This window comes from Heptranchias perlo, chromosome 20 (genome assembly GCF_035084215.1).
Source record: "Heptranchias perlo isolate sHepPer1 chromosome 20, sHepPer1.hap1, whole genome shotgun sequence".
Lineage (NCBI taxonomy): Eukaryota > Metazoa > Chordata > Chondrichthyes > Hexanchiformes > Hexanchidae > Heptranchias > Heptranchias perlo.
The window spans coordinates 26309378-26335373 of NC_090344.1; the positions used below are offsets into that span (position 1 = coordinate 26309378).

The following is a 25996-nucleotide window of genomic DNA, read 5'->3' on the forward strand; positions in this document are numbered from 1 at the left end:
CCTTCATCGTCGCTGGGTCAAAATCCTGGAACTCCCTTCCTAACAGCACTGTGGGAGAACCTTCACCGCACCGACTGCAGCGGTTCAAGGAGGCGGCCCATCACCACATTCTCAAGGGCAATTAGGGATGGGCAATAAATGCTGGCCTTGCCAGCGACACCAAAATCCCACGAATTAACATCTTAGTTCCTTCTGGAGTTTAATGATTTTGAAATTTTGAAGATTTTTTCCTGTGTAACTTGTGAAGTTTTGATCATTGAGATGTTTGTGAAGGAAAGCGGAAGAGGATTGGCGGCGTTTAGTGTGGGACAGAAGTGATGTTGTCTAACGGAGAAGCGACACAGTGCTATAAACTGAGCAACGGTTTCGCTAGTTTAGCGGTCGTCACGTTCGTCTCACATGCGAAAAGTCCCCGGTTAGATCGGAGGCGGAAACGTTATTTGGGAAGTTACTCCTGATAACCCTCCAGGGCTGAGATTCACATGTGAAAAGGCGCCGTCAATTGTTTGTTCCTGTTCAATTTAACAACGGCTCTATCACAGTCCTGGTGTCATAAACACTGAACATTTTTAACCAGACTCTTAAAATACTGTCTGGGAAATGAGAACGGATGGAAGTTCATCTCATGCAAAGCACAAAGTTTCGCTGTCACTCGTTAACCATGTTAATATTTCCACCGGTCTGCAGCAGAAAGTTATCGGTTCATTAATGACGATCACAAACATTCATCTTTCACAGAGAATCATCGGTTTCATGTATTAAATTGGTAATGTTCATAATTGTTTTGTTAAAATGATTTCCTTGACCGAGAATCGAACCCGCAGTATGAAAGTGAAACAATTATATCGTAAACACCAGCTGCTCGCCAGCAGATCAGCAAATAATCAGTTGACGCAAAGATTTCTGTACTTGGACCCCTGAATATCTCCGCTCCTCGACAGTTCCTAACTTCTCTCCATTTAGAAAACACTCTGATCTATCTTCGTTTCTCAGTGGATTATATCAAACTTCCCCACATTGAACTCCATCTGTCACAGTTTTGCCCTCACATTTAATCATCAATGGCCCTTTGCTGCTTTCTGCTCCCATCGACACTATTTACTGCGCCAACTATCTTGCTGGTTTTAGGGTGAAAACTGCCCTCCGCTTCACTGTAAGTGCAAAGAGGCAACTTTGTAGATGCCGTGTAGTGTTACAGAACGGCAGGTTGGACCTGCTCGATTCATCTCATCTCATTTTCTGGTCACGGGAATTTTACTGAAATAGAACCTGGTCAAATAACAGTTCAAAAAACCACTTCTCTCTCCCACTGCGGACTGAGCCTTCAAACATACAGGCAGTTATGAGCCTAATGCTCAGAAATAATACAGCAAAAATATTCACTCGTGCAAGCTGCACACCTTTTATTTCGAAAAGTAAACTGATGATGGACAGCTGCTGTATTGGTCGCTGCAAACTCAAACTTTAGCGCGGTGAATTAATGGTTTAGTATAAAGAACATAGTGTCTCTGTGGTGTAATCGGCCAGGGCGTTCGGCTTTTAATTGAAAGGTTGGTGGTTTCAGCCCGCCCTGGATATCTTTTACCTCAGAATTTATTGCCTCACAGCGCCAGGTTTCCAATGTGTGTTTTGTCTGCAAGAAAATGCACGGTAAAAATTGCCAGCGGAGCACGGCTGATATTCCACCAGTGACCCTGCGGTCCGATAGCAGGCACATGAAAAATATTTAAAAATCCGAGATTGGCTGCACGGAACTCAGAATTCTTCTTCACAGACAAGGTCCGAAGGGAGGACTCAATGGTTGCCGGAGAGCTGGTTCATTCAGATATGGATATTTGTGCAGTGAGCGAGAGCAGTCTTCTACCGTGTTTCTACAATGAACGTCACTCCTTTATTTCGGAAAAGTAACATGGTTTGCACATTCCGACCGTGTTCAGCTGATTTGTGAGAGATCATTAAAGGCTTCAGCAACGCTGTCTCGGCGAATAACAACAGTTCAAAACCGCATTCCAGATGGGACAACAAACTCATCAGTTTTCCGCTATTCCCCAGCTCCCGGAGTGAGAAAGGCTGCGACATCAGGATTTATGGAGGACCGGAGAGAGTGAAACTTTATTTGGCTTTCGTGGGAAATCCAGTGAAAGTGAATAAGAGCTCCAGGATTTGAACCAGTGAAACTCCATGAGCGAGAATCAGATCCAAAGAGCAACTGGCAACAGAGCCGTGCAGGCAATGTAAATTTTCGCTGCCACGCAGCCGATCAACCATCCTTTCAGAATAGAATGTCCATCCAATCTCGTTTTCTTGTACAAAATATGATGTACAGCGAGATCAGATTCAACACTAATTATTTCGAGTTAACAATATCAGCCTTTCTTCACCAAATTCGTTTTGAATGTACGACTTGCATTATCCTGAAACACTTCGCAGAATGAATTGCTCTGAAGCGACATAAATGTGGAGATATTGGCTACGAATTCATCAGCTGGGTTGTAACTTTACTTTTCCGACCATCTCAGCCTGCTTGTCTTGCAGGTTAGATCAGCCTTCGCCATTCAAGGAAGCCTGAGAATTATATCAGAGAGACAAGAGACAGATTCAGTGACAGATAGAGAGATGCAAGGAAATAAACGAAGAGTATAAATGCCAGGTTCAGCAAACTAGCAGAATTTAAATTGCTGATTGGGAGATATTCCTTCTCGTGTCTTGAAATCTTGAAAGAGAACTTTGGGCGCCCGCCACGGTGGAATGTCTCTCCTGCTTTGAAAAGGGTAATTGCGTCAATTCGATCTAGTTTATACATTTGGACATTGAACAGATCGTTAAACAGTAACACACCGAGTATAATTCAAGCCGGTGCAAGAAAACCCCAGTGGCTTATGAGTCGAACGCTTCAAACACTGGGCCATCGCAGCTGCACACAGCAGTTCTTGCACAGCTGTAGGTCAGACTGCGTGACTGCGTAGGGTTATCACAGTACCTCCGCCAGACTGCATATGCTTTCAAACAGGATTCCAAATGGACACATGCAGCAAGTGGCCATGCGAGGATTGGTGGTGGTGGCGTTGAATTCTCGCCGACTGATCATGCGACTCGAGCTTGATACGTGGCCAATGCAGGATCGTTTTACATTCTGAACCAATGAGGAACACGGGAACAGGACTCGGCCATTTCGCCCATCGAGCCTGTTCCGTTATTCAGTCCACAAAAAGCAGGACAAATCGAATCCGGCCAATTGCCGCACCATCAGTCTGCTCTCAATCGTCAGCAAAGTGATGGAAGATATCGTCGACAGTGCTTTCAAGCGGCACGAACTCACCAATAACCAATAAATCGATGCTCAGTTCCCTCTCACTCCCCACAGAAGCAGCAGGAGATGCCACTTTCAACTGGCAGTTGCTTCAAACGATGCCCGATAGACTGCGTTGTCTTGCAGCTTTCCCAGGATCAACATTTGATTCGGTGGGTCAATATTGGGAAATTGAATGATTTTCACCGGCAGCTTGTGGCAGTATATCACCTCATTTGCTATTTCATGTACATGTCTACTTGCACTTGGTGCTGTTATTGCCTGAACATCAACTTCTGTCCCAATAGTAGTTCGAACAGAAAATGCTATTTTGTGCGAGCAGCTTGTCTGGCCCGAAAATGACCGGAATTACAAAGGGGCAAGTGGGAAAGGCCGCGTTTGTCTGCTTGTTCACAGCAAAGAATGTTCAGCGTTACCTTGTGGTCCAGTGTTTCGCATTTGGCGTTTTAATCGCCACGGCAACAGTTTGATTGGCGTCTGTCTCAACATCTGCCTATTATACACTCTACCAAAAGTATACTGTACTCGAATTGCTGATTTTTTCACTGTGACGGCGAAGAGACTTTAGTGGACCTCAGTTATGAATTCATCAGCTGGGTTGCACCTTTGCTTCTCTGACCTTCTCCGTCTTCCTATCTTTACACTTCTCTGCAGCTTCGATCATCCTTGGCCGTTTAATAAAGCCTAAGAAGTGCATGAGGGGAAAACACAGAGAGTCAAGAGACAGATTAAAGTAAAGAAACAAATGTCAAGTTCTGCAAACGAGCAAGAATTTAACACGGAGCTCGGGAGAGTTTACTTTCAAGGTTTTTTAAGAGACCATTGGGCTCTCGAATTAAACACGTCTGCTGAAATATCTCTTTGAAGGAGAGAAATGCTGTTGGTTAAATCTGGTTCATATTTATTTGAGCTTTAAACAACATTAAGAAACGGGACCTCGCTCAGAATGAATCGTCAAATATTCCAAAGCGAGAATTATACCCCGAAAATAAGAAGCCACCGGTAATATATCACCGGTAATGAACCACTGCAGCCATTGCAGAATTCGGTGCCACCCACAGCCGATCGGCCATCCTTTCAGACCTCTTCTATCCATCCAATCACGTTTTCTATTCCGATGTAGATAAATGTCGAGTTGCACACTAACTGTTTCCTCCGTTCTCTTTCGCAAACATATCACTGAACAAAACTTCACAAGTCACCCGGGAAAAATAATTCAGTTCAAAATCATAAGCTTCCGAAGGACCTGCGAGGACAGACTGACCAAACCTGCATTCAATCGTGAAGCTTGTGGGTGTGTTGTCATCCTAAGGGACCGAGACAGGCCTGTGACACAGAGCGAAGGCAGGAACTCAGAAATGTGGCCATTCAAGGCCATAAATGGGCAGACAGACAGTCACAGTCATTGATTCCGACACACGGCCCGGTAGTTGTTCAGTCAGTCGGGGAGCGAGGCCTGCAGCCAGCAAAGAAAAAACATGAGAAGAAGGCAGAGACACAATCAGAAGGATACACAGAAAGAAAGATAGACAGATAGACATCTGACTCAACGTCAAAACGCAGCGTGATCGAATCACGTTGCGGTGATATCATTTTCACAGCAGCTCAGGGTCCTGCCCACAGGTTTTATAGCGGGGCAGTGTTTTATGGATGGGCTGTTCATTGTTAGTCAAATAATATTGATCGGAATTTAATTTTTTACATTAAAGTGGTCTTTGTTAATTTTGATCTACATCCTCGACAGTATATACAGAAACAAGTAACAATGTTTAAGGGATGTGGTTTATTCAATATTAGTTCAAAAACCCTGTCAGCTGGAGTAAAAATAAACACAAACTGCCCAACACGTGGGTAAGCCTAAAAAGCAAATCTGTATACATGGTCCATTGGCTCAGTTTGTGCAGAACGTGGTGCTGATAACGCAAAGGTCGCGGGTTCGTGTAATAAGGTTCCGATTGCAATATTTTGCTAACTTTTAAGCCTGAGAAGTCCATCAGGGGACAACATAGAGACAAGAGACAGGGAGAGATAGAGAGATTCATGTAAATAAAGTCGAGTATAAATGGGTGGTTCTGCAAAGTAGCAGAATTTTAGTTGCAGATTGGGCAAGATTCTTTCTTGTGTATTTGAATTTTGCAAGAGTACATTGGGCACCCAATTAAAAGCGCCGGCCACGCTCGAGTATCTCTCATGCTCTGAGAGAGATAAATGAAGTGAGTTAGATCCAGTTCATTCATTTGAGCATTGAACGTATCTTTAAACAATAATTCAGCGAGCAGAAATCAAACCTGCGAAGGAAAACTCCATTTGATCTTGAAGTTAACGCTTCAACCACTCGTCGATCGCAGCGGCACATGGCAGTACTTGCATGGCTGTAGATGCCACTTTAAACTGCCTGTTGCTTCAAACGATGCCCGATAGACCGGCGTTGTCTTGTAGCTTTCCCAGGAGCTTCATTTGATTCGGTGGGTCAAGTTTGGGAAATTGAATGATTTTCACCGGCAGCTTGTGGTAGTATATTACCTCATTTTCATTACCGGTAATGAACCACTGCAGCCACTGCAGAATTCGGTGCCACCCACAGCCGATCGGCCATCCTTTCAGACCTCTTCAATCCATCCAATCACGTTTTCTATTCCGATGTAGAGAAATGTCGAGTTGCACACTAACTATTTCCTCCGTTCTCTTTCGCAAACATATCACTGAACCAAACTTCACAAGTCACTCAGGAAAAATAATTCAGTTCAAAATCATTAGCTTCCGAAGGACCTGCGAGGACAGACTGACCAAACCTGCGTTCAGTCGTGCAGCCTTGTGGTGTGTTGTCATCCTAAGGGACAGAGACAGGCCTGCGACACAGAGCGAAGGCAGGAACTCAGAAATGTGGCCATAAATGGGCAGACAGTCAGTCACAGTCATTGATTCTGACACACGGCCCGGTAGTTGTTCAGTCATTCGGGGAGCGAGGCCTGCAGCCAGCAAACAAAAGCCTGGCCTGAGAATAAGGCAGAGACCCAATCAGACGTATAGACAGACAGACATCTGACTCAACGTCAAAACGCAGCGTGATCGAATCACGTTGAGGTGATATCATTTTCACAGCAGCTCAGGGTCCTGCCCACAGGTTTGAAAGCGGGGCAGTGTTTTATGGATGGGCTGTTCATTGTTCGTAAATAATATTGATCGGAATTTAATTTGTGACATTAAAGTGCTCTTTGTTTGTTAATTTTGATCTACATCCTCGACAGTATATACAGAAACAAGTAACAATGTTTAAGGGATGTTGTTTATTCAATATTCGTTCAAAAACCCTGTCAGCTGGTGACAAATAAACACAAACTACCCAACACGCGGGTAAGCCCATAAAGCTAAGATGTCTACATGGCCGGTTAGCTCAGTTGGTTAGAGCGTGGTGCTAATAACGCCAAGGTCGCGGGTTCGATCCCCGTACGGGCCATAAGGTTCCTATTGCAATATTTTGGTAACTTTTAAAAGTTTGGCAGACTTGAGAAACAAGCGAATCCACACAAAATGTCATGAGGTCAATTTTTTGGAGTAACATCCATTAATATGTTTTCTGATCTATCTTTTTGAGGTCCAAAGTGGACGGCCTCAAACTTGTTTACGTTGAAATCCATTTGCCGCAGTTTTGCCCATTCACTTAATCTAGTAATATCTCTCTGTAATCTCATTCTTCCATCCACACTGCTTATAATTCTGTCTATCTTTGTGTCATCGGCAAACTTGGATATGTGGTTCTCGATCCCGTCATCTAATATCAATGAGACCGCCTAAATTGGGGTAAATTCACATTCAGCTTCAATCTCCACATCATCTTGAGACATTTTATTTACTCCGTGTGTGTTGCGCCTTGGAAACTTCGAGACTTTGTCCTCTGGAGCTCAAATATAATTCAATTCGAACAACTGCAAAGATGTCAGAATCCAATTGGTGACTTTTCACTAAAAAGCAGTGAGATAACAGGGCTCGTCCAGGATTTGAACCCGGGACCTTTCGCATATTCCATGAGAAAAACGCCCAAAGCGAGAATCATACCCCTAGACCAACGTGCCGCTTGCTAGAAAGCCCTGCAGCCGGTCTAAAATTTCACCATAGTCTTCAGCCGATCGGCTATCCTTTCCAACCGCTTCTGTCCACCCAATCTCGTTTTCTGTTCCAAAATACAGCAATATCAAGTTGTACACGACCTATTTCCAGTCACCAATATTAGCCTCTCTTTACTAAATTCGTTTACAATGTACGACTTGTTTTTTCAAATAATACTTTTCAGAATTAGTTAATCTGAAGCTGCATTGGCATCTGTCTCGGCATCGTCAGAGTGTACAAGCTACCATAAGTATATTTTACTCAGATTGCTGTTTTCTTTCACTGTGAGGGCGAAGAGACAAAAATGTGGAGACATTAGCTACGAATTTATCAGCTGGGTTGCACCTTTACTTTTCAGACCGTCTCAGTCTTTTTTTCCTTTACCTTTCCCTGCTGGTGTTGCAGGTTAGATCAGCCTTTACCGTTCCAGGAAGCCTGAGAAGTCCATCAGGGGACAACATAGAGACAAGAGACAAGGAGAGATAGAGAGATTCATGTAAATAAAGTCGCTTATAAATGGGTGGTTCTGAAAGTAGCAGAATTTTAGTTGCAGATTGGGCAAGATTCTTTCTTGTGTATTTGAATTTTGCAAGAGTACATTGGGCACCCAATTAAAAGCGCCGGCCACGCTCGAGTATCTCTCATGCTCTGAGGGAGATAAATGAAGTGAGTTAGATCCAATTCATTCATTTGAGCATTGAACGGATCTTTAAACAATAATTCAGCGAGCAGAAATCAAACCTGCGAAGGAAAACTCCATTTGATCTTGAATTTAACGCTTCAACCACTCGGCGATCGCAGCGGCACATGGCAGTACTTGCATGGCTGCAGATGCTACTTGAAACTGCCAGTTGCTTCAAACGATGCCCGATAGACCGGCGTTGTCTTGTAGCTTTCCCAGCAGCTTCATTTGATTCGGTGGGTCAAGTTTGGGAAATTGAATGATTTTCACCGGCAGCTTGTGGTAGTATATTACCTCATTTTCATTACCGGTAATGAACGACTGCAGCCACTGCAGAATTCGGTGCCACCCACAGCCGATCGGCCATCCTTTCAGACCTCTTCTATCCATCCAATCACGTTTTCTATTCCGATGTAGAGAAATGTCGAGTTGCACACTAACTATTTCCTCCGTTCTCTTTCGCAAACATATCACTGAACCAAACTTCACAAGTCACTCAGGAAAAATAATTCAGTTCAAAATCATTAGCTTCCGAAGGACCTGCGAGGACAGACTGACCAAACCTGCGTTCAGTCGTGAAGCTTGTGGGTGTGTTGTGATCCTAAGGGACAGAGACAGGCCTGCGACACAGAGCGAAGGCAGGAACTCAGAAATGTGGCCATAAATGTGCAGACAGTCAGTCACAGTCATTGATTCTGACACACGGCCCGGTAGTTGTTCAGTCAGTCGGGGAGCGAGGCCTGCAGCCAGCAAACAAAAAGCCTGGCCTGAGAATAAGGCCGAGACCCAATCAGACGGATAAACAGACAGACAGATAGACAGACAGACATCTGACTCAACGTCAAAACGCAGCGTGATCGAATCACGTTGCGGTGAAATCATTTTCACAGCAGCTCCGGGTCCTGCCCACAGGTTTTATAGCGGGGCAGTGTTTTATGGATGGGCTGTTGATTGTTAGTAAAATAATATTGATCGGAATTTAATTTGTTACATTAAAGTGCTCTTTGTTTGTTAATTTTGATCTACATCCTCGACAGTATATACAGAAACAAGTAACAATGTTTAAGGGATGTGGTTTATTCAATATTCGTTGTAAAACCCTGTCAGCTGGTGTAAAAATAAACACAAACTACCCAACACGCGGGTAAGCCCATAAAGCTGAAATGTCTACATGGCTGGTTAGCTCAGTTGGTAAGAGCGTGGTGCTAATAACGCCAAGGTCGCGGGTTCGATCCCCGTACGGGCCATAAGGTTCCTATTGCAATATTTTGGTAACTTTTAAAAGTTTGGCAGACTTGAGAAACAAGCGAATCCACACAAAATGTCATGAGGTCAATTTTTTGGAGTAACATCCATTAATATGTTTTCTGATCTATCTTTTTGAGGTCCAAAGTGGACGGCCTCAAACTTGCTTACGTTGAAATCCATTTGCCGCAGTTTTGCCCATTCACTTAATCCAGTAATATCTCTCTGTAATCTCATTCTTCCATCCACACTGCTTATAATTCTGTCTATCTTTGTGTCATCGGCAAACTTGGATATGTGGTTCTCGATCCCGTCAACTAATATCAATGAGACCGCCTAAATTGGGGTAAATTCACATTCAGCTTCAATCTCCACATCATCTTGAGACATTTTATTTACTCCGTGTGTGTTGCGCCTTGGAAACTTCTGCACTTTGTCCTCTGGAGCTCAAATATAATTCAATTCGAACAACTGCAAAGGTTTCACTAAAACGCAGTGAGATAACAGGGCTCGTCCGGGATTTGAACCCGGGACCTCTCGCATATTCCATTAGAAAAACGCCCAAAGCGAGAATCATACCCCAGACCAACGAGCCGCTTGCTAAAAAACGCCCTGCAGCCGGTCTAAAATTTCACCATAGTCTTCAGCCGATCGGCTATCCTTTCCAACCGCTTCTGTCCACCCAATCTCGTTTTCTATTCCAAAATACAGCAATATCAAGTTGTACACGACCTATTTCCAGTCACCAATATTAGCCTCTCTTTACTAAATTCGTTTACAATGTACGACTTGTTTTTTCAAATAATACTTTTCAGAATTAGTTAATCTGAAGCTACATTGGCATCTGTCTCGGCATCGTCAGAGTATACAAGCTACCATAAGTATATTTTACTCACATTGCTGTTTTCTTTCACTGTGAGGGCGAAGAGACAAAAATGTGGAGACATTAGCTACGAATTTATCAGCTGGGTTGCAACTTTACTTTTCCGACCGTCTCAGTCTTTTTTTCCTTTACCTTTCCCTGCTGGTGTTGCAGGTTCGATCAGCCTTTACCGTTCCAGGAAGCCTGAGAAGTCCATCAGGGGACAACATCGAGACAAGAGACAAGGAGAGATAGAGAGATTCATGTAAATAAAGTCGCTTAGTTCTGCAAAGTAGCAGAATTTTAGTTGCAGATTGGGCAAGATTCTTTCTTGTGTATTTGAATTTTGCAAGAGTACATTGGGCACCCAATTAAAAGCGCCGGCCACGCTCGAGTATCTCTCATGCTCTGAGAGAGATAAATGAAGTGAGTTAAATCCAGTTCATTTATTTGAGCATTGAACGGATCTTTAAACAATAATTCAGCGAGCAGAAATCAAACCTGCGAAGGAAAACTCCATTTGATCTTGAATTTAACGCTTCAACCACTCGGCGATCGCAGCGGCACATGGCAGTACTTACATGGCTGTAGATGCCACTTTAAACTGCCAGTTGCTTCAAATGATGCCCGATAGACCGGCGTTGTCTTGTAGCTTTCCCAGCAGCTTCATTTGATTCGGTGGGTCAAGTTTGGGAAATTGAATGATTTTCACCGGCAGCTTGTGGTAGTATATTACCTCATTTTCATTACCGGTAATGAACCACTGCAGCCACTGCAGAATTCGGTGCCACCCACAGCCGATCGGCCATCCTTTCAGACCTCTTCTATCCATCCAATCACGTTTTCTATTCCGATGTAGAGAAATGTCGAGTTGCACACTAACTATTTCCTCCGTTCTCTTTCGCAAACATATCACTGAACCAAACTTCACAAGTCACTCAGGAAAAATAATTCAGTTCAAAATCATTAGCTTCCGAAGGACCTGCGAGGACAGACTGACCAAACCTGCGTTCAGTCGTGAAGCTTGTGGGTGTGTTGTGATCCTAAGGGACAGAGACAGGCCTGCGACACAGAGCGAAGGCAGGAACTCAGAAATGTGGCCATAAATGGGCAGACAGTCAGTCACAGTCATTGATTCTGACACACGGCCCGGTAGTTGTTCAGTCAGTCGGGGAGCGAGGCCTGCAGCCAGCAAACAAAAAGCCTGGCCTGAGAATAAGGCCGAGACCCAATCAGACGGATAAACAGACAGACAGATAGACAGACAGACATCTGACTCAACGTCAAAACGCAGCGTGATCGAATCACGTTGCTTACGTTGAAATCCATTTGCCGCAGTTTTGCCCATTCACTTAATCTAGTAATATCTCTCTGTAATCTCATTCTTCCATCCACACTGCTTATAATTCTGTCTATCTTTGTGTCATCGGCAAACTTGGATCTGTGGTTCTCGATCCCGTCATCTAATATCAATGAGACCGCCTAAATTGGGGTAAATTCACATTCAGCTTCAATCTCCACATCATCTTGAGACATTTTATTTACGCCGTGTGTGTTGCGCCTTGGAAACTTCTGCACTTTGTCCTCTGGAGCGCAAATATAATTCAATTCGAACAACTGCAAAGATGTCAGAATCCAATTGGTGACTTTTCACTAAAAAGCAGTGAGATAACAGGGCTCTTCCGGGATTTGAACCCGGGACCTCTCGCATATTCCATTAGAAAAACGCCCAAAGCGAGAATCATACCCCTAGACCAACGAGCCGCTTGCTAAAAAACGCTCTGCAGCCGGTCTAAATTTTCACCATAGTCTTCAGCCGATCGGCTATCCTTTCCAACCGCTTCTGACCACCCAATCTCGTTTTCTATTCCAAAATACAGCAATATCAAGTTGTACACGACCTATTTCCAGTCACCAATATTAGCCTCTCTTTACTAAATTCGTTTACAATGTACGACTTGTTTTTTCAAATAATACTTTTCAGAATTAGTTAATCTGAAGCTACATTGGCATCTGTCTCGGCATCGTCAGAGTATACAAGCTGTCATAAGTATATTTTACTCACATTGCTGTTTTCTTTCACTGTGAGGGCGAAGAGACAAAAATGTGGAGACATTAGCTACGAATTTATCAGCTGGGTTGCAACTTTACTTTTCCGACCGTCTCAGTCTTTTTTTCCTTTACCTTTCCCTGCTGGTGTTGCAGGTTAGATCAGCCTTTACCGTTCCAGGAAGCCTGAGAAGTCCATCAGGGGACAACATAGAGACAAGAGACAATGAGAGATAGAGAGATTCATGTAAATAAAGTCGCTTATAAATGGGTGGTTCTGCAAAGTAGCAGAATTTTAGTTGCAGATTGGGCAAGATACTTTCTTGTGCACCCAATTAAAAGCGCCGGCCACGCTCGAGTATCTCTCATGCTCTGAGAGAGATAAATGAAGTGAGTTCGATCCAGTTCATTTATTTGAGCATTGAACGGATCTTTAAACAATAATTCAGCGAGCAGAAATCAAACCTGCGAAGGAAAACTCCATTTGATCTTGAATTTAACGCTTCAACCACTCGGCGATCGCAGCGGCACATGGCAGTACTTCCATGGCTGTTGATGCTACTTTAAACTGCCAGTTGCTTCAAACGATGCCCGATAGACCGGCGTTGTCTTGTCGCTTTCCCAGCAGCTTCATTTGATTCGGTGGGTCAAGTTTGGGAAATTGAATGATTTTCACCGGCAGCTTGTGGTAGTATATTACCTCATTTTCATTACCGGTAATGAACGACTGCAGCCACTGCAGAATTCGGTGCCACCCACAGCCGATCGGCCATCCTTTCAGACCTCTTCTATCCATCCAATCACGTTTTCTATTCCGATGTCGAGAAATGTCGAGTTGCACACTAACTATTTCCTCCGTTCTCTTTCGCAAACATATCACTGAACCAAACTTCACAAGTCACTCAGGAAAAATAATTCAGTTCAAAATCATTAGCTTCCGAAGGACCTGCGAGGACAGACTGACCAAACCTGCGTTCAGTCGTGAAGCTTGTGGGTGTGTTGTGATCCTAAGGGACAGAGACAGGCCTGCGACACAGAGCGAAGGCAGGAACTCAGAAATGTGGCCATAAATGTGCAGACAGTCAGTCACAGTCATTGATTCTGACACACGGCCCGGTAGTTGTTCAGTCAGTCGGGGAGCGAGGCCTGCAGCCAGCAAACAAAAAGCCTGGCCTGAGAATAAGGCCGAGACCCAATCAGACGGATAAACAGACAGAGAGACAGACAGCTCAGGGTCCTGCCCACAGGTTTTATAGCGGGGCAGTGTTTTATGGATGGGCTGTTGATTGTTAGTAAAATAATATTGATCGGAATTTAATTTGTTACATTAAAGTGCTCTTTGTTTGTTAATTTTGATCTACATCCTCGACAGTATATACAGAAACAAGTAACAATGTTTAAGGGATGTGGTTTCTTCAATATTCGTTGTAAAACCCTGTCAGCTGGTGTAAAAATAAACACAAACTACCCAACACGCGGGTAAGCCCATAAAGCTAAGATGTCTACATGGCCGGTTAGCTCAGTTGGTTAGAGCGTGGTGCTAATAACGCCAAGATCGCGGGTTCGATCCCCGTACGGGCCATAAGGTTCCTATTGCAATATTTTGGTAACTTTTAAAAGTTTGGCAGACTTGAGAAACAAGCGAATCCACACAAAATGTCATGAGGTCAATTTTTTGGAGTAACATCCATTAATATGTTTTCTGATCTATCTTTTTGAGGTCCAAAGTGGACGGCCTCAAACTTGCTTACGTTGAAATCCATTTGCCGCAGTTTTGCCCATTCACTTAATCTAGTAATATCTCTCTGTAATCTCATTCTTCCATCCACACTGCTTATAATTCTGTCGATCTTTGTGTCATCGGCAAACTTGGATATGTGGTTCTCGATCCCGTCATCTAATATCAATGAGACCGCCTAAATTGGGGTAAATTCACATTCAGCTTCAATCTCCACATCATCTTGAGACATTTTATTTACTCCGTGTGTGTTGCGCCTTGGAAACTTCTGCACTTTGTCCTCTGGAGCGCAAATATAATTCAATTCCAACAACTGCAAAGATGTCAGAATCCAATTGGTGACTTTTCACTAAAAAGCAGTGAGATAACAGGGCTCGCCCGGGATCTCTCGCATATTCCATTAGAAAAACGCCCAAAGCGAGAATCATACCCCTAGACCAACGAGCCGCTTGCTAAAAAACGCCCTGCAGCCGGTCTAAAATTTCACCATAGTCTTCAGCCGATCGGCTATCCTTTCCAACCGCTTCTGTCCACCCAATCTCGTTTTCTATTCCAAAATACCCCAATATCAACTTGTACACGACCTATTTCCAGTCACCAATATTAGCCTCTCTTTACTAAATTCGTTTACAATGTACGACTTGTTTTTTCAAATAATACTTTTCAGAATTAGTTAATCTGAAGCTACATTGGCATCTGTCTCGGCATCGTCAGAGTATACAAGCTACCATAAGTATATTTTACTCACATTGCTGTTTTCTTTCACTGTGAGGGCGAAGAGACAAAAATGTGGAGACATTAGCTACGAATTTATCAGCTGGGTTGCACCTTTACTTTTCCGACCGTCTCAGTCTTTTTTTCCTTTACCTTTCCCTGCTGGTGTTGCAGGTTAGATCAGCCTTTACCGTTCCAGGAAGCCTGAGAAGTCCATCAGGGGACAACATAGAGACAAGAGACAAGGAGAGATAGAGAGATTCATGTAAATAAAGTCGCTTATAAATGGGTGGTTCTGCAAAGTAGCAGAATTTTAGTTGCAGTTTGGGCAAGATTCTTTCTTGTGTATTTGAATTTTGCAAGAGTACATTGGGCACCCAATTAAAAGCGCCGGCCACGCTCGAGTATCTCTCATGCTCTGAGAGAGATAAATGAAGTGAGTTAGATCCAGTTCATTTATTTGAGCATTGAACGGATCTTTCAACAATAATTCAGCGAGCAGAAATCAAACCTGCGAAGGAAAACTCCATTTGATCTTGAATTTAACGCTTCAACCACTCGGCGATCGCAGCGGCACATGGCAGTACTTACATGGCTGTGGATGCTACTTTAAACTGCCAGTTGCTTCAAACGATGCCCGATAGACCGGCTTTGTCTTGTAGCTTTCCCAGCAGCTTCATTTGATTCGGTGGGTCAAGTTTGGGAAATTGAATGATTTTCACCGGCAGCTTGTGGTAGTATATTACCTCATTTTCATTACCGGTAATGAACCACTGCAGCCACTGCAGAATTCGGTGCCACCCACAGCCGATCGGCCATCCTTTCAGACCTCTTCTATCCATCCAATCACGTTTTCTATTCCGATGTCGAGAAATGTCGAGTTGCACACTAACTATTTCCTCCGTTCTCTTTCGCAAACATATCACTGAACCAAACTTCACAAGTCACTCAGGAAAAATAATTCAGTTCAAAATCATTAGCTTCCGAAGGACCTGCGAGGACAGACTGACCAAACCTGCGTTCAGTCGTGAAGCTTGTGGGTGTGTTGTGATCCTAAGGGACAGAGACAGGCCTGCGACACAGAGCGAAGGCAGGAACTCAGAAATGTGGCCATAAATGTGCAGACAGTCAGTCACAGTCATTGATTCTGACACACGGCCCGGTAGTTGTTCAGTCAGTCGGGGAGCGAGGCCTGCAGCCAGCAAACAAAAAGCCTGGCCTGAGAATAAGGCCGAGACCCAATCAGACGGATAAACAGACAGAGAGACAGACAGCTCAGGGTCCTGCCCACAGGTTTTATAGCGTGGCAGTGTTTTATGGATGGGCTGTTGATTGTTAGTAAAATAATATTGATCGGAATTTAATTTGTTACATTAAAGTGCTCTTTGTTTGTTAATTTTGATCTACATCCTCGACAGTATATACAGAAACAAGTAACAATGTTTAAGGGATGTGGTTTATTCAATATTCGTTGTAAAACCCTGTCAGCTGGTGTAAAAATAAACACAAACTACCCAACACGCGGGTAAGCCCATAAAGCTAAGATGTCTACATGGCCGGTTAGCTCAGTTGGTTAGAGCGTGGTGCTAATAACGCCAAGATCGCGGGTTCGATCCCCGTACGGGCCATAAGGTTCCTATTGCAATATTTTGGTAACTTTTAAAAGTTTGGCAGACTTGAGAAACAAGCGAATCCACACAAAATGTCATGAGGTCAATTTTTTGGAGTAACATCCATTAATATGTTTTCTGATCTATCTTTTTGAGGTCCAAAGTGGACGGCCTCAAACTTGCTTACGTTGAAATCCATTTGCCGCAGTTTTGCCCATTCACTTAATCTAGTAATATCTCTCTGTAATCTCATTCTTCCATCCACACTGCTTATAATTCTGTCGATCTTTGTGTCATCGGCAAACTTGGATATGTGGTTCTCGATCCCGTCATCTAATATCAATGAGACCGCCTAAATTGGGGTAAATTCACATTCAGCTTCAATCTCCACATCATCTTGAGACATTTTATTTACTCCGTGTGTGTTGCGCCTTGGAAACTTCTGCACTTTGTCCTCTGGAGCGCAAATATAATTCAATTCCAACAACTGCAAAGATGTCAGAATCCAATTGGTGACTTTTCACTAAAAAGCAGTGAGATAACAGGGCTCGCCCGGGATCTCTCGCATATTCCATTAGAAAAACGCCCAAAGCGAGAATCATACCCCTAGACCAACGAGCCGCTTGCTAAAAAACGCCCTGCAGCCGGTCTAAAATTTCACCATAGTCTTCAGCCGATCGGCTATCCTTTCCAACCGCTTCTGTCCACCCAATCTCGTTTTCTATTCCAAAATACCCCAATATCAACTTGTACACGACCTATTTCCAGTCACCAATATTAGCCTCTCTTTACTAAATTCGTTTACAATGTACGACTTGTTTTTTCAAATAATACTTTTCAGAATTAGTTAATCTGAAGCTACATTGGCATCTGTCTCGGCATCGTCAGAGTATACAAGCTACCATAAGTATATTTTACTCACATTGCTGTTTTCTTTCACTGTGAGGGCGAAGAGACAAAAATGTGGAGACATTAGCTACGAATTTATCAGCTGGGTTGCACCTTTACTTTTCCGACCGTCTCAGTCTTTTTTTCCTTTACCTTTCCCTGCTGGTGTTGCAGGTTAGATCAGCATTTACCGTTCCAGGAAGCCTGAGAAGTCCATCAGGGGACAACATAGAGACAAGAGACAAGGAGAGATAGAGAGATTCATGTAAATAAAGTCGCTTATAAATGGGTGGTTCTGCAAAGTAGCAGAATTTTAGTTGCAGATTGGGCAAGATTCTTTCTTGTGTATTTGAATTTTGCAAGAGTACATTGGGCACCCAATTAAAAGCGCCGGCCACGCTCGAGTATCTCTCATGCTCTGAGAGAGATAAATGAAGTGAGTTAGATCCAGTTCATTCATTTGAGCATTGAACGGATCTTTCAACAATAATTCAGCGAGCAGAAATCAAACCTGCGAAGGAAAACTCCATTTGATCTTGAATTTAACGCTTCAACCACTCGGCGATCGCAGCGGCACATGGCAGTAATTACATGGCTGTAGATGTTACTTTAAACTGCCAGTTGCTTCAAACGATGCCCGATAGACCGGCGTTGTCTTGCAGCTTTCCCAGCAGCTTCATTTAATTCAGTGGGTCAAGTTTGGGAAATTGAATGATTTTCACCGGCAGCTTGTGGTAGTATATTACCTCATTTTCATTACCGGTAATGAACGACTGCAGCCACTGCAGAATTCGGTGCCACCCACAGCCGATCGGCCATCCTTTCAGACCTCTTATATCCATCCAATCACGTTTTCTATTCCGATGTAGAGAAATGTCGAGTTGCATTCTAACTATTTCCTCCGTTCTCTTTCGCAAACATATCACTGAACCAAACTTCACAAGTCACTCAGGAAAAATAATTCAGTTCAAAATCATTAGCTTCCGAAGGACCTGCGAGGACAGACTGTCCAAACCTGCGTTCAGTCGTGAAGCTTGTGGGTGTGTTGTGATCCTAAGGGACAGAGACAGGCCTGCGACACAGAGCGAAGGCAGGAACTCAGAAATGTGGCCATAAATGGGCAGACAGTCAGTCACAGTCATTGATTCTGACACACGGCCCGGTAGTTGTTCAGTCAGTCGGGGAGCGAGGCCTGCAGCCAGCAAACAAAAAGCCTGGCCTGAGAATAAGGCCGAGACCCAATCAGACGGATAAACAGACAGAGAGACAGACAGCTCAGGGTCCTGCCCACAGGTTTTATAGCGGGGCAGTGTTTTATGGATGGGCTGTTGATTGTTAGTAAAATAATATTGATCGGAATTTAATTTGTTACATTAAAGTGCTCTTTGTTTGTTAATTTTGATCTACATCCTCGACAGTATATACAGAAACAAGTAACAATGTTTAAGGGATGTGGTTTATTCAATATTCGTTGTAAAACCCTGTCAGCTGGTGTAAAAATAAACACAAACTACCCAACACGCGGGTAAGCCCATAAAGCTGAGATGTCTACATGGCTGGTTAGCTCAGTTGGTTAGAGCGTGGTGCTAATAACGCCAAGGTCGCAATATTTTGGTAACTTTTAAAAGTTTGGGAGACTTGAGAAACAAGCGAATCCACACAAAATGTCATGAGGTCAATTTTTTGGAGTAACATCCATTAATATGTTTTCTGATCTATCTTTTTGAGGTCCAAAGTGGACGGCCTCAAACTTGCTTACGTTGAAATCCATTTGCCGCAGTTTTGCCCATTCACTTAATCTAGTAATATCTCTCTGTAATCTCATTCTTCCATCCACACTGCTTATAATTCTGTCTATCTTTGTGTCATCGGTAAACTTGGATATGTGGTTCTCGATCCCGTCATCTAATATCAATGAGACCGCCTAAATTGGGGTAAATTCACATTCAGCTTCAATCTCCACATCATCTTGAGACATTTTATTTACTCCGTGTGTGTTGCGCCTTGGAAACTTCTGCACTTTGTCCTCTGGAGCGCAAATATAATTCAATTCGAACAACTGCACAGATGTCAGAATCCAATTGGTGACTTTTCACTAAAAAGCAGTGAGATAACAGGGCTCGTCCGGGATTTGAACCCGGGACCTCTCGCATATTCCATTAGAAAAACGCCCAAAGCGAGAATCATACCCCTAGACCAACGAGCCGCTTGCTAAAAAGCGCCCTGCAGCCGGTCTAAAATTTCACCATAGTCTTCAGCCGATCGGCGATCCTTTCCAACCGCTTCTCTCCACCCAATCTCGTTTTCTATTCCAAAATACAGCAATATCAAGTTGTACACGACCTATTTCCAGTCACCAATATTAGCCTCTCTACTAAATTCGTTTACAATGTACGACTTGTTTTTTCAAATAATACTTTTCAGAATTAGTTAATCTGAAGCTACATTGGCATCTGTCTCGGCATCGTCAGAGTATACAAGCTACCATAAGTATATTTTACTCACATTGCTGTTTTCTTTCACTGTGAGGGCGAAGAGACAAAAATGTGGAGACATTAGCTACGAATTTATCAGCTGGGCTGCAACTTTACTTTTCCGACCGTCTCAGTCTTTTTTTCCTTTACCTTTCCCTGCTGGTGTTGCAGGTGAGATCAGCCTTTACCGTTCCAGGAAGCCTGAGAAGTCCATCAGGGGACAACATAGAGACAAGAGACAAGGAGAGATAGAGAGATTCATGTAAATAAAGTCGCTTAGTTCTGCAAAGTAGCAGAATTTTAGTTGCAGATTGGGCAAGATTCTTTCTTGTGTATTTGAATTTTGCAAGAGTACATTGGGCACCCAATTAAAAGCGCCGGCCACGCTCGAGTATCTCTCATGCTCTGAGAGAGATAAATGAAGTGAGTTAGATCCAGTTCATTTATTTGAGCATTGAACGGATCTTTAAGCAATAATTCAGCGAGCAGAAATCAAACCTGCGAAGGAAAACTCCATTTGATCTTGAATTTAACGCTTCAACCACTCGGCGATCGCAGCGGCACATGGCAGTACTTACATGGCTGTTGATGCTACTTTAAACTGCCAGTTGCTTCAAATGATGCCCGATAGACCGGCGTTGTCTTGTAGCTTTCCCAGCAGCTTCATTTGATTCGGTGGGTCAAGTTTGGGAAATTGAATGATTTTCACCGGCAGCTTGTGGTAGTATATTACCTCATTTTCATTACCGGTAATGAACCACTGCAGCCACTGCAGAATTCGGTGCCACCCACAGCCGATCGGCCATCCTTTCAGACCTCTTCTATCCATCCAATCACGTTTTCTATTCCGATGTAGAGAAATGTCGAGTTGCACACTAACTATTTCCTCCGTTCTCTTTCGCAAACATATCACTGAACAAAACTTCACAAGTCACTCAGGAAAAATAATTCAGTTCAAAATCATTAGCTTCCGAAGGACCTGCGAGGACAGACTGACCAAACCTGCGTTCAGTCGTGAAGCTTGTGGGTGTGTTGTGATCCTAAGGGACAGAGACAGGCCTGCGACACAGAGCGAAGGCAGGAACTCAGAAATGTGGCCATAAATGGGCAGACAGTCAGTCACAGTCATTGATTCTGACACACGGCCCGGTAGTTGTTCAGTCAGTCGGGGAGCGAGGCCTGCAGCCAGCAAACAAAAAGCCTGGCCTGAGAATAAGGCCGAGACCCAATCAGACGGATAAACAGACAGACAGATAGACAGACAGACATCTGACTCAACGTCAAAACGCAGCGTGATCGAATCACGTTGCGGTGATATCATTTTCACCGCAGCTCAGGGTCCTGCCCACAGGTTTTATAGCGGGGCAGTGTTTTATGGATGGGCTGTTGATTGTTCGTAAAATAATATTGATCGGAATTTAATTTTTACATTAAAGTGCTCTTTGTTTGTTAATTTTGATCTACATCCTCGACAGTATATACAGAAACAAGTAACAATGTTTAAGGGATGTGGTTTCTTCAATATTCGTTGTCAAACCCTGTCAGCTGGTGTAAAAATAAACACAAACTACCCAACACGCGGGTAAGCCCATAAAGCTAAGATGTCTACATGGCCGGTTAGCTCAGTTGGTTAGAGCGTGGTGCTAATAACGCCAAGGTCGCGTGTTCGATCCCCGTACGGGCCATAACGTTCCTATTGCAATAATTTGGTAACTTTTAAAAGTTTGGCAGACTTGAGAAACAAGCGAATCCACACAAAATGTCATGAGGTCAATTTTTTGGAGTAACATCCATTAATATGTTTTCTGATCTATCTTTTTGAGGTCCAAAGTGGACGGCCTCAAACTTGCTTACGTTGAAATCCATTTGCCGCAGTTTTGCCCATTCACTTAATCTAGTAATATCTCTCTGTGATCTCATTCTTCCATCTGCACTGCTTATAATTCTGTCCATCTTTGTGTCATCGGCAAACTTGGATATGTGGTTCTCGATCCCGTCATCTAATATCAATGAGACCGCCTAAATTGGGGTAAATTCACATTCAGCTTCAATCTCCACATCATCTTGAGACATTTTATTTACTCCGTGTGTGTTGCGCCTTGGAAACTTCTGCACTTTGTCCTCTGGAGCTCAAATATAATTCAATTCGAACAACTGCAAAGATGTCAGAATCCAAATGGTGACTTTTCACTAAAAAGCAGTGAGATAACAGGGCTCGTCCGGGATTTGAACCCGGGACCTCTCGCATATTCCATTAGAAAAACGCCCAAAGCGAGAATCATACCCCTAGACCAACGAGCCGCTTGCTAGAAAGCTCTGCAGCCGGTCTAAAATTTCACCATAGTCTTCAGCCGATCGGCTATCCTTTCCAACCGCTTCTGTCCACCCAATCTCGTTTTCTATTCCAAAATACAGCAATATCAAGTTGTACACGACCTATTTCCAGTCACCAATATTAGCCTCTCTTTACTAAATTCGTTTACAATGTACGACTTGTTTTTTCAAATAATACTTTTCAGAATTAGTTAATCTGAAGCTACGTTGGCATCTGTCTCGGCATCGTCAGAGTGTACAAGCTATCATAAGTATATTTTACTCAGATTGCTGTTTTCTTTCACTGTGAGGGCGAAGAGACAAAAATGTGGAGACATTAGCTACGAATTTATCAGCTGGGTTGCACCTTTCCTTTTCCGACCGTCTCAGTCTTTTTTTCCTTTACCTTTCCCTGCTGGTGTTGCAGGTTAGATCAGCCTTTACCGTTCCAGGAAGCCTGAGAAGTCCATCAGGGGACAACATAGAGACAAGAGACAAGGAGAGATGGAGAGATTCATGTAAATAAAGTCGCTTATAAATGGGTGGTTCTGCAAAGTAGCAGAATTTTAGTTGCAGATTGGGCAAGATTCTTTCTTGTGTATTTGAATTTTGCAAGAGTACATTGGGCACCCAATTAAAAGCGCCGGCCACGCTCGAGTATCTCTCATGCTCTGAGGGAGATAAATGAAGTGAGTTAGATCCAGTTCATTCATTTGAGCATTGAACGGATCTTTAAACAATAATTCAGCGAGCAGAAATCAAACCTGCGAAGGAAAACTCCATTTGATCTTGAATTTAACGCTTCAACCACTCGGCGATCGCAGCGGCACATGGCAGTACTTACATGGCTGTAGATGCTACTTTAAACTGCCAGTTGCTTCAAACGATGCCCGATAGACCGGCGTTGTCTTGTAGCTTTCCCAGCAGCTTCATTTGATTCGGTGGGTCAAGTTTGGGAAATTGAATGATTTTCACCGGCAGCTTGTGGTAGTATATTACCTCATTTTCATTACCGGTAATGAACCACTGCAGCCACTGCAGAATTCGGTGCCACCCACAGCCGATCGGCCATCCTTTCAGACCTCTTCTATCCATCCAATCACGTTTTCTATTCCGATGTAGAGAAATGTCGAGTTGCACACTAACTATTTCCTCCGTTCTCTTTCGCAAACATATCACTGAACAAAACTTCACAAGTCACTCAGGAAAAATAATTCAGTTCAAAATCATTAGCTTCCGAAGGACCTGCGAGGACAGACTGACCAAACCTGCGTTCAGTCGTGAAGCTTGTGGGTGTGTTGTGATCCTAAGGGACAGAGACAGGCCTGCGACACAGAGCGAAGGCAGGAACTCAGAAATGTGGCCATAAATGGGCAGACAGTCAGTCACAGTCATTGATTCTGACACACGGCCCGGTAGTTGTTCAGTCAGTCGGGGAGCGAGGCCTGCAGCCAGCAAACAAAAAGCCTGGCCTGAGAATAAGGCCGAGACCCAATCAGACGGATAAACAGACAGACAGATAGACAGACAGACATCTGACTCAACGTCAAAACGCAGCGTGATCGAATCACGTTGCGGTGATATCATTTTCACCGCAGCTCAGGGTCCTGCCCACAGGTTTTATAGCGGGGCAGTGTTTTATGGATGGGCTGTTGATTGTTCGTAAAATAATATTGATCGGAATTTAATTTTTACATTAAAGTGCTCTTTGTTTGTTAATTTTGATCTACATCCTCGACAGTATATACAGAAACAAGTAACAATGTTTAAGGGATGTGGTTTCTTCAATATTCGTTGTCAAACCCTGTCAGCTGGTGTAAAAATAAACACAAACTACCCAACACGCGGGTAAGCCCATAAAGCTGAAATGTCTACATGGCTGGTTAGCTCAGTTGGTAAGAGCGTGGTGCTAATAACGCCAAGGTCGCGGGTTCGATCCCCGTACGGGCCATAAGGTTCCTATTGCAATATTTTGGTAACTTTTAAAAGTTTGGCAGACTTGAGAAACAAGCGAATCCACAAAAAATGTCATGAGGTCAATTTTTTGGAGTAACATCCATTAATATGTTTTCAGATCTATCTTTTTGAGGTCCAAAGTGGACGGCCTCAAACTTGCTTACGTTGAAATACATTTGCCGCAGTTTTGCCCATTCACTTAATCTAGTAATATCTCTCTGTAATCTCATTCTTCCATCCACACTGCTTATAATTCTGTCTATCTTTGTGTCATCGGCAAACTTGGATATGTGGTTCTCGATCCCGTCATCTAATATCAATGAGACCGCCTAAATTGGGGTAAATTCACATTCAGCTTCAATCTCCACATCATTTTGAGACATTTTATTTACTCCGTGTGTGTTGCGCCTTGGAAACTTCTGCACTTTGTCCTCTGGAGCTCAAATATAATTCAATTCGAACAACTGCAAAGATGTCAGAATCCAATTGGTGACTTTTCACTAAAACGCAGTGAGATAACAGGGCTCGTCCGGGATTTGAACCCGGGACCTCTCGCATATTCCATTAGAAAAACGCCCAAAGCGAGAATCATACCCCTAGACCAACGAACCGCTTGCTACAACGCCCTGCAGCCGGTCTAAAATTTCACCATAGTCTTCAGCCGATCGGCTATCCTTTCCAACCGCTTCTGTCCACCCAATCTCGTTTTCTATTCCAAAATACAGCAATATCAAGTTGTACACGACCTATTTCCAGTCACCAATATTAGCCTCTCTTTACTAAATTTGTTTACAATGTACGACTTGTTTTTTCAAATAATACTTTTCAGAATTAGTTAATCTGAAGCTACGTTGGCATCTGTCTCGGCATCGTCAGAGTGTACAAGCTATCATAAGTATATTTTACTCAGATTGCTGTTTTCTTTCACTGTGAGGGCGAAGAGACTAAAATGTGGAGACATTCGCTACGAATTTATCAGCTGGGTTGCACCTTTACTTTTCCGACCGTCTCAGTCTTTTTTTCCTTTACCTTTCCCTGCTGGTGTTGCAGGTTAGATCAGCCTTTACCGTTCCAGGAAGCCTGAGAAGTCCATCAGGGGACAACATCGAGACAAGAGACAAGGAGAGATAGAGAGATTCATGTAAATAAAGTCGCTTATAAATGGGTGGTTCTGCAAAGTAGCAGAATTTTAGTTGCAGATTGGGCAAGATTCTTTCTTGTGTATTTGAATTTTGCAAGAGTACATTGGGCACCCAATTAAAAGCGCCGGCCACGCTCGAGTATCTCTCATGCTCTGAGGGAGATAAATGAAGTGAGTTAGATCCAGTTCATTCATTTGAGCATTGAACGGATCTTTCAACAATAATTCAGCGAGCAGAAATCAAACCTGCGAAGGAAAACTCCATTTGATCTTGAATTTAACGCTTCAACCACTCGGCGATCGCAGCGGCACATGGCAGTACTTGCATGGCTGTAGATGTTACTTTAAACTGCCAGTTGCTTCAAACGATGCCCGATAGACCGGCGTTGTCTTGTAGCTTTCCCAGCAGCTTCATTTGATTCGGTGGGTCAAGTTTGGGAAATTGAATGATTTTCACCGGCAGCTTGTGGTAGTATATTACCTCATTTTCATTACCGGTAATGAACGACTGCAGCCATTGCAGAATTCGGTGCCACCCACAGCCGATCGGCCATCCTTTCAGACCTCTTATATCCATCCAATCACGTTTTCTATTCCGATGTAGAGAAATGTCGAGTTGCACACTAACTATTTCCTCCGTTCTCTTTCGCAAACATATCACTGAACAAAACTTCACAAGTCACTCAGGAAAAATAATTCAGTTCAAAATCATTAGCTTCCGAAGGACCTGCGAGGACAGACTGTCCAAACCTGCGTTCAGTCGTGAAGCTTGTGGGTGTGTTGTGATCCTAAGGGACAGAGACAGGCCTGCGACACAGAGCGAAGGCAGGAACTCAGAAATGTGGCCATAAATGGGCAGACAGTCAGTCACAGTCATTGATTCTGACACACGGCCCGGTAGTTGTTC

General features: G+C 43.5%; 9 non-coding genes across 9 annotated transcripts; 6 read left to right on the forward strand and 3 right to left on the reverse strand.

The window, feature by feature from the left end:
- The first annotated feature begins 6693 nt into the window (after nt 1-6693).
- trnai-aau (transfer RNA isoleucine (anticodon AAU)) lies at nt 6694-6767 on the forward strand. Its single transcript has one exon. It is a non-coding gene; the product is annotated as a tRNA-Ile (tRNA).
- A 2505-nt stretch (nt 6768-9272) lies between these two features.
- On the forward strand, nt 9273-9346 carry trnai-aau (transfer RNA isoleucine (anticodon AAU)). Its single transcript has one exon. It is a non-coding gene; the product is annotated as a tRNA-Ile (tRNA).
- Nucleotides 9347-13763: 4417 nt separating this feature from the next.
- On the forward strand, nt 13764-13837 carry trnai-aau (transfer RNA isoleucine (anticodon AAU)). Its single transcript has one exon. It is a non-coding gene; the product is annotated as a tRNA-Ile (tRNA).
- A 2424-nt stretch (nt 13838-16261) lies between these two features.
- Nucleotides 16262-16335, forward strand: trnai-aau (transfer RNA isoleucine (anticodon AAU)). The gene has a single exon. It is a non-coding gene; the product is annotated as a tRNA-Ile (tRNA).
- A 2986-nt stretch (nt 16336-19321) lies between these two features.
- On the reverse strand, nt 19322-19411 carry trnap-ugg (transfer RNA proline (anticodon UGG)). Its single transcript is given in 2 exon segments — nt 19322-19357; nt 19376-19411. It is a non-coding gene; the product is annotated as a tRNA-Pro (tRNA).
- Nucleotides 19412-21290: 1879 nt separating this feature from the next.
- On the forward strand, nt 21291-21364 carry trnai-aau (transfer RNA isoleucine (anticodon AAU)). The gene has a single exon. It is a non-coding gene; the product is annotated as a tRNA-Ile (tRNA).
- Nucleotides 21365-21890: 526 nt separating this feature from the next.
- Nucleotides 21891-21980, reverse strand: trnap-ugg (transfer RNA proline (anticodon UGG)). Its single transcript is given in 2 exon segments — nt 21891-21926; nt 21945-21980. It is a non-coding gene; the product is annotated as a tRNA-Pro (tRNA).
- A 1889-nt stretch (nt 21981-23869) lies between these two features.
- On the forward strand, nt 23870-23943 carry trnai-aau (transfer RNA isoleucine (anticodon AAU)). The gene has a single exon. It is a non-coding gene; the product is annotated as a tRNA-Ile (tRNA).
- A 526-nt stretch (nt 23944-24469) lies between these two features.
- On the reverse strand, nt 24470-24559 carry trnap-ugg (transfer RNA proline (anticodon UGG)). Its single transcript is given in 2 exon segments — nt 24470-24505; nt 24524-24559. It is a non-coding gene; the product is annotated as a tRNA-Pro (tRNA).
- Between the last annotated feature and the right edge of the window lie 1437 nt (nt 24560-25996).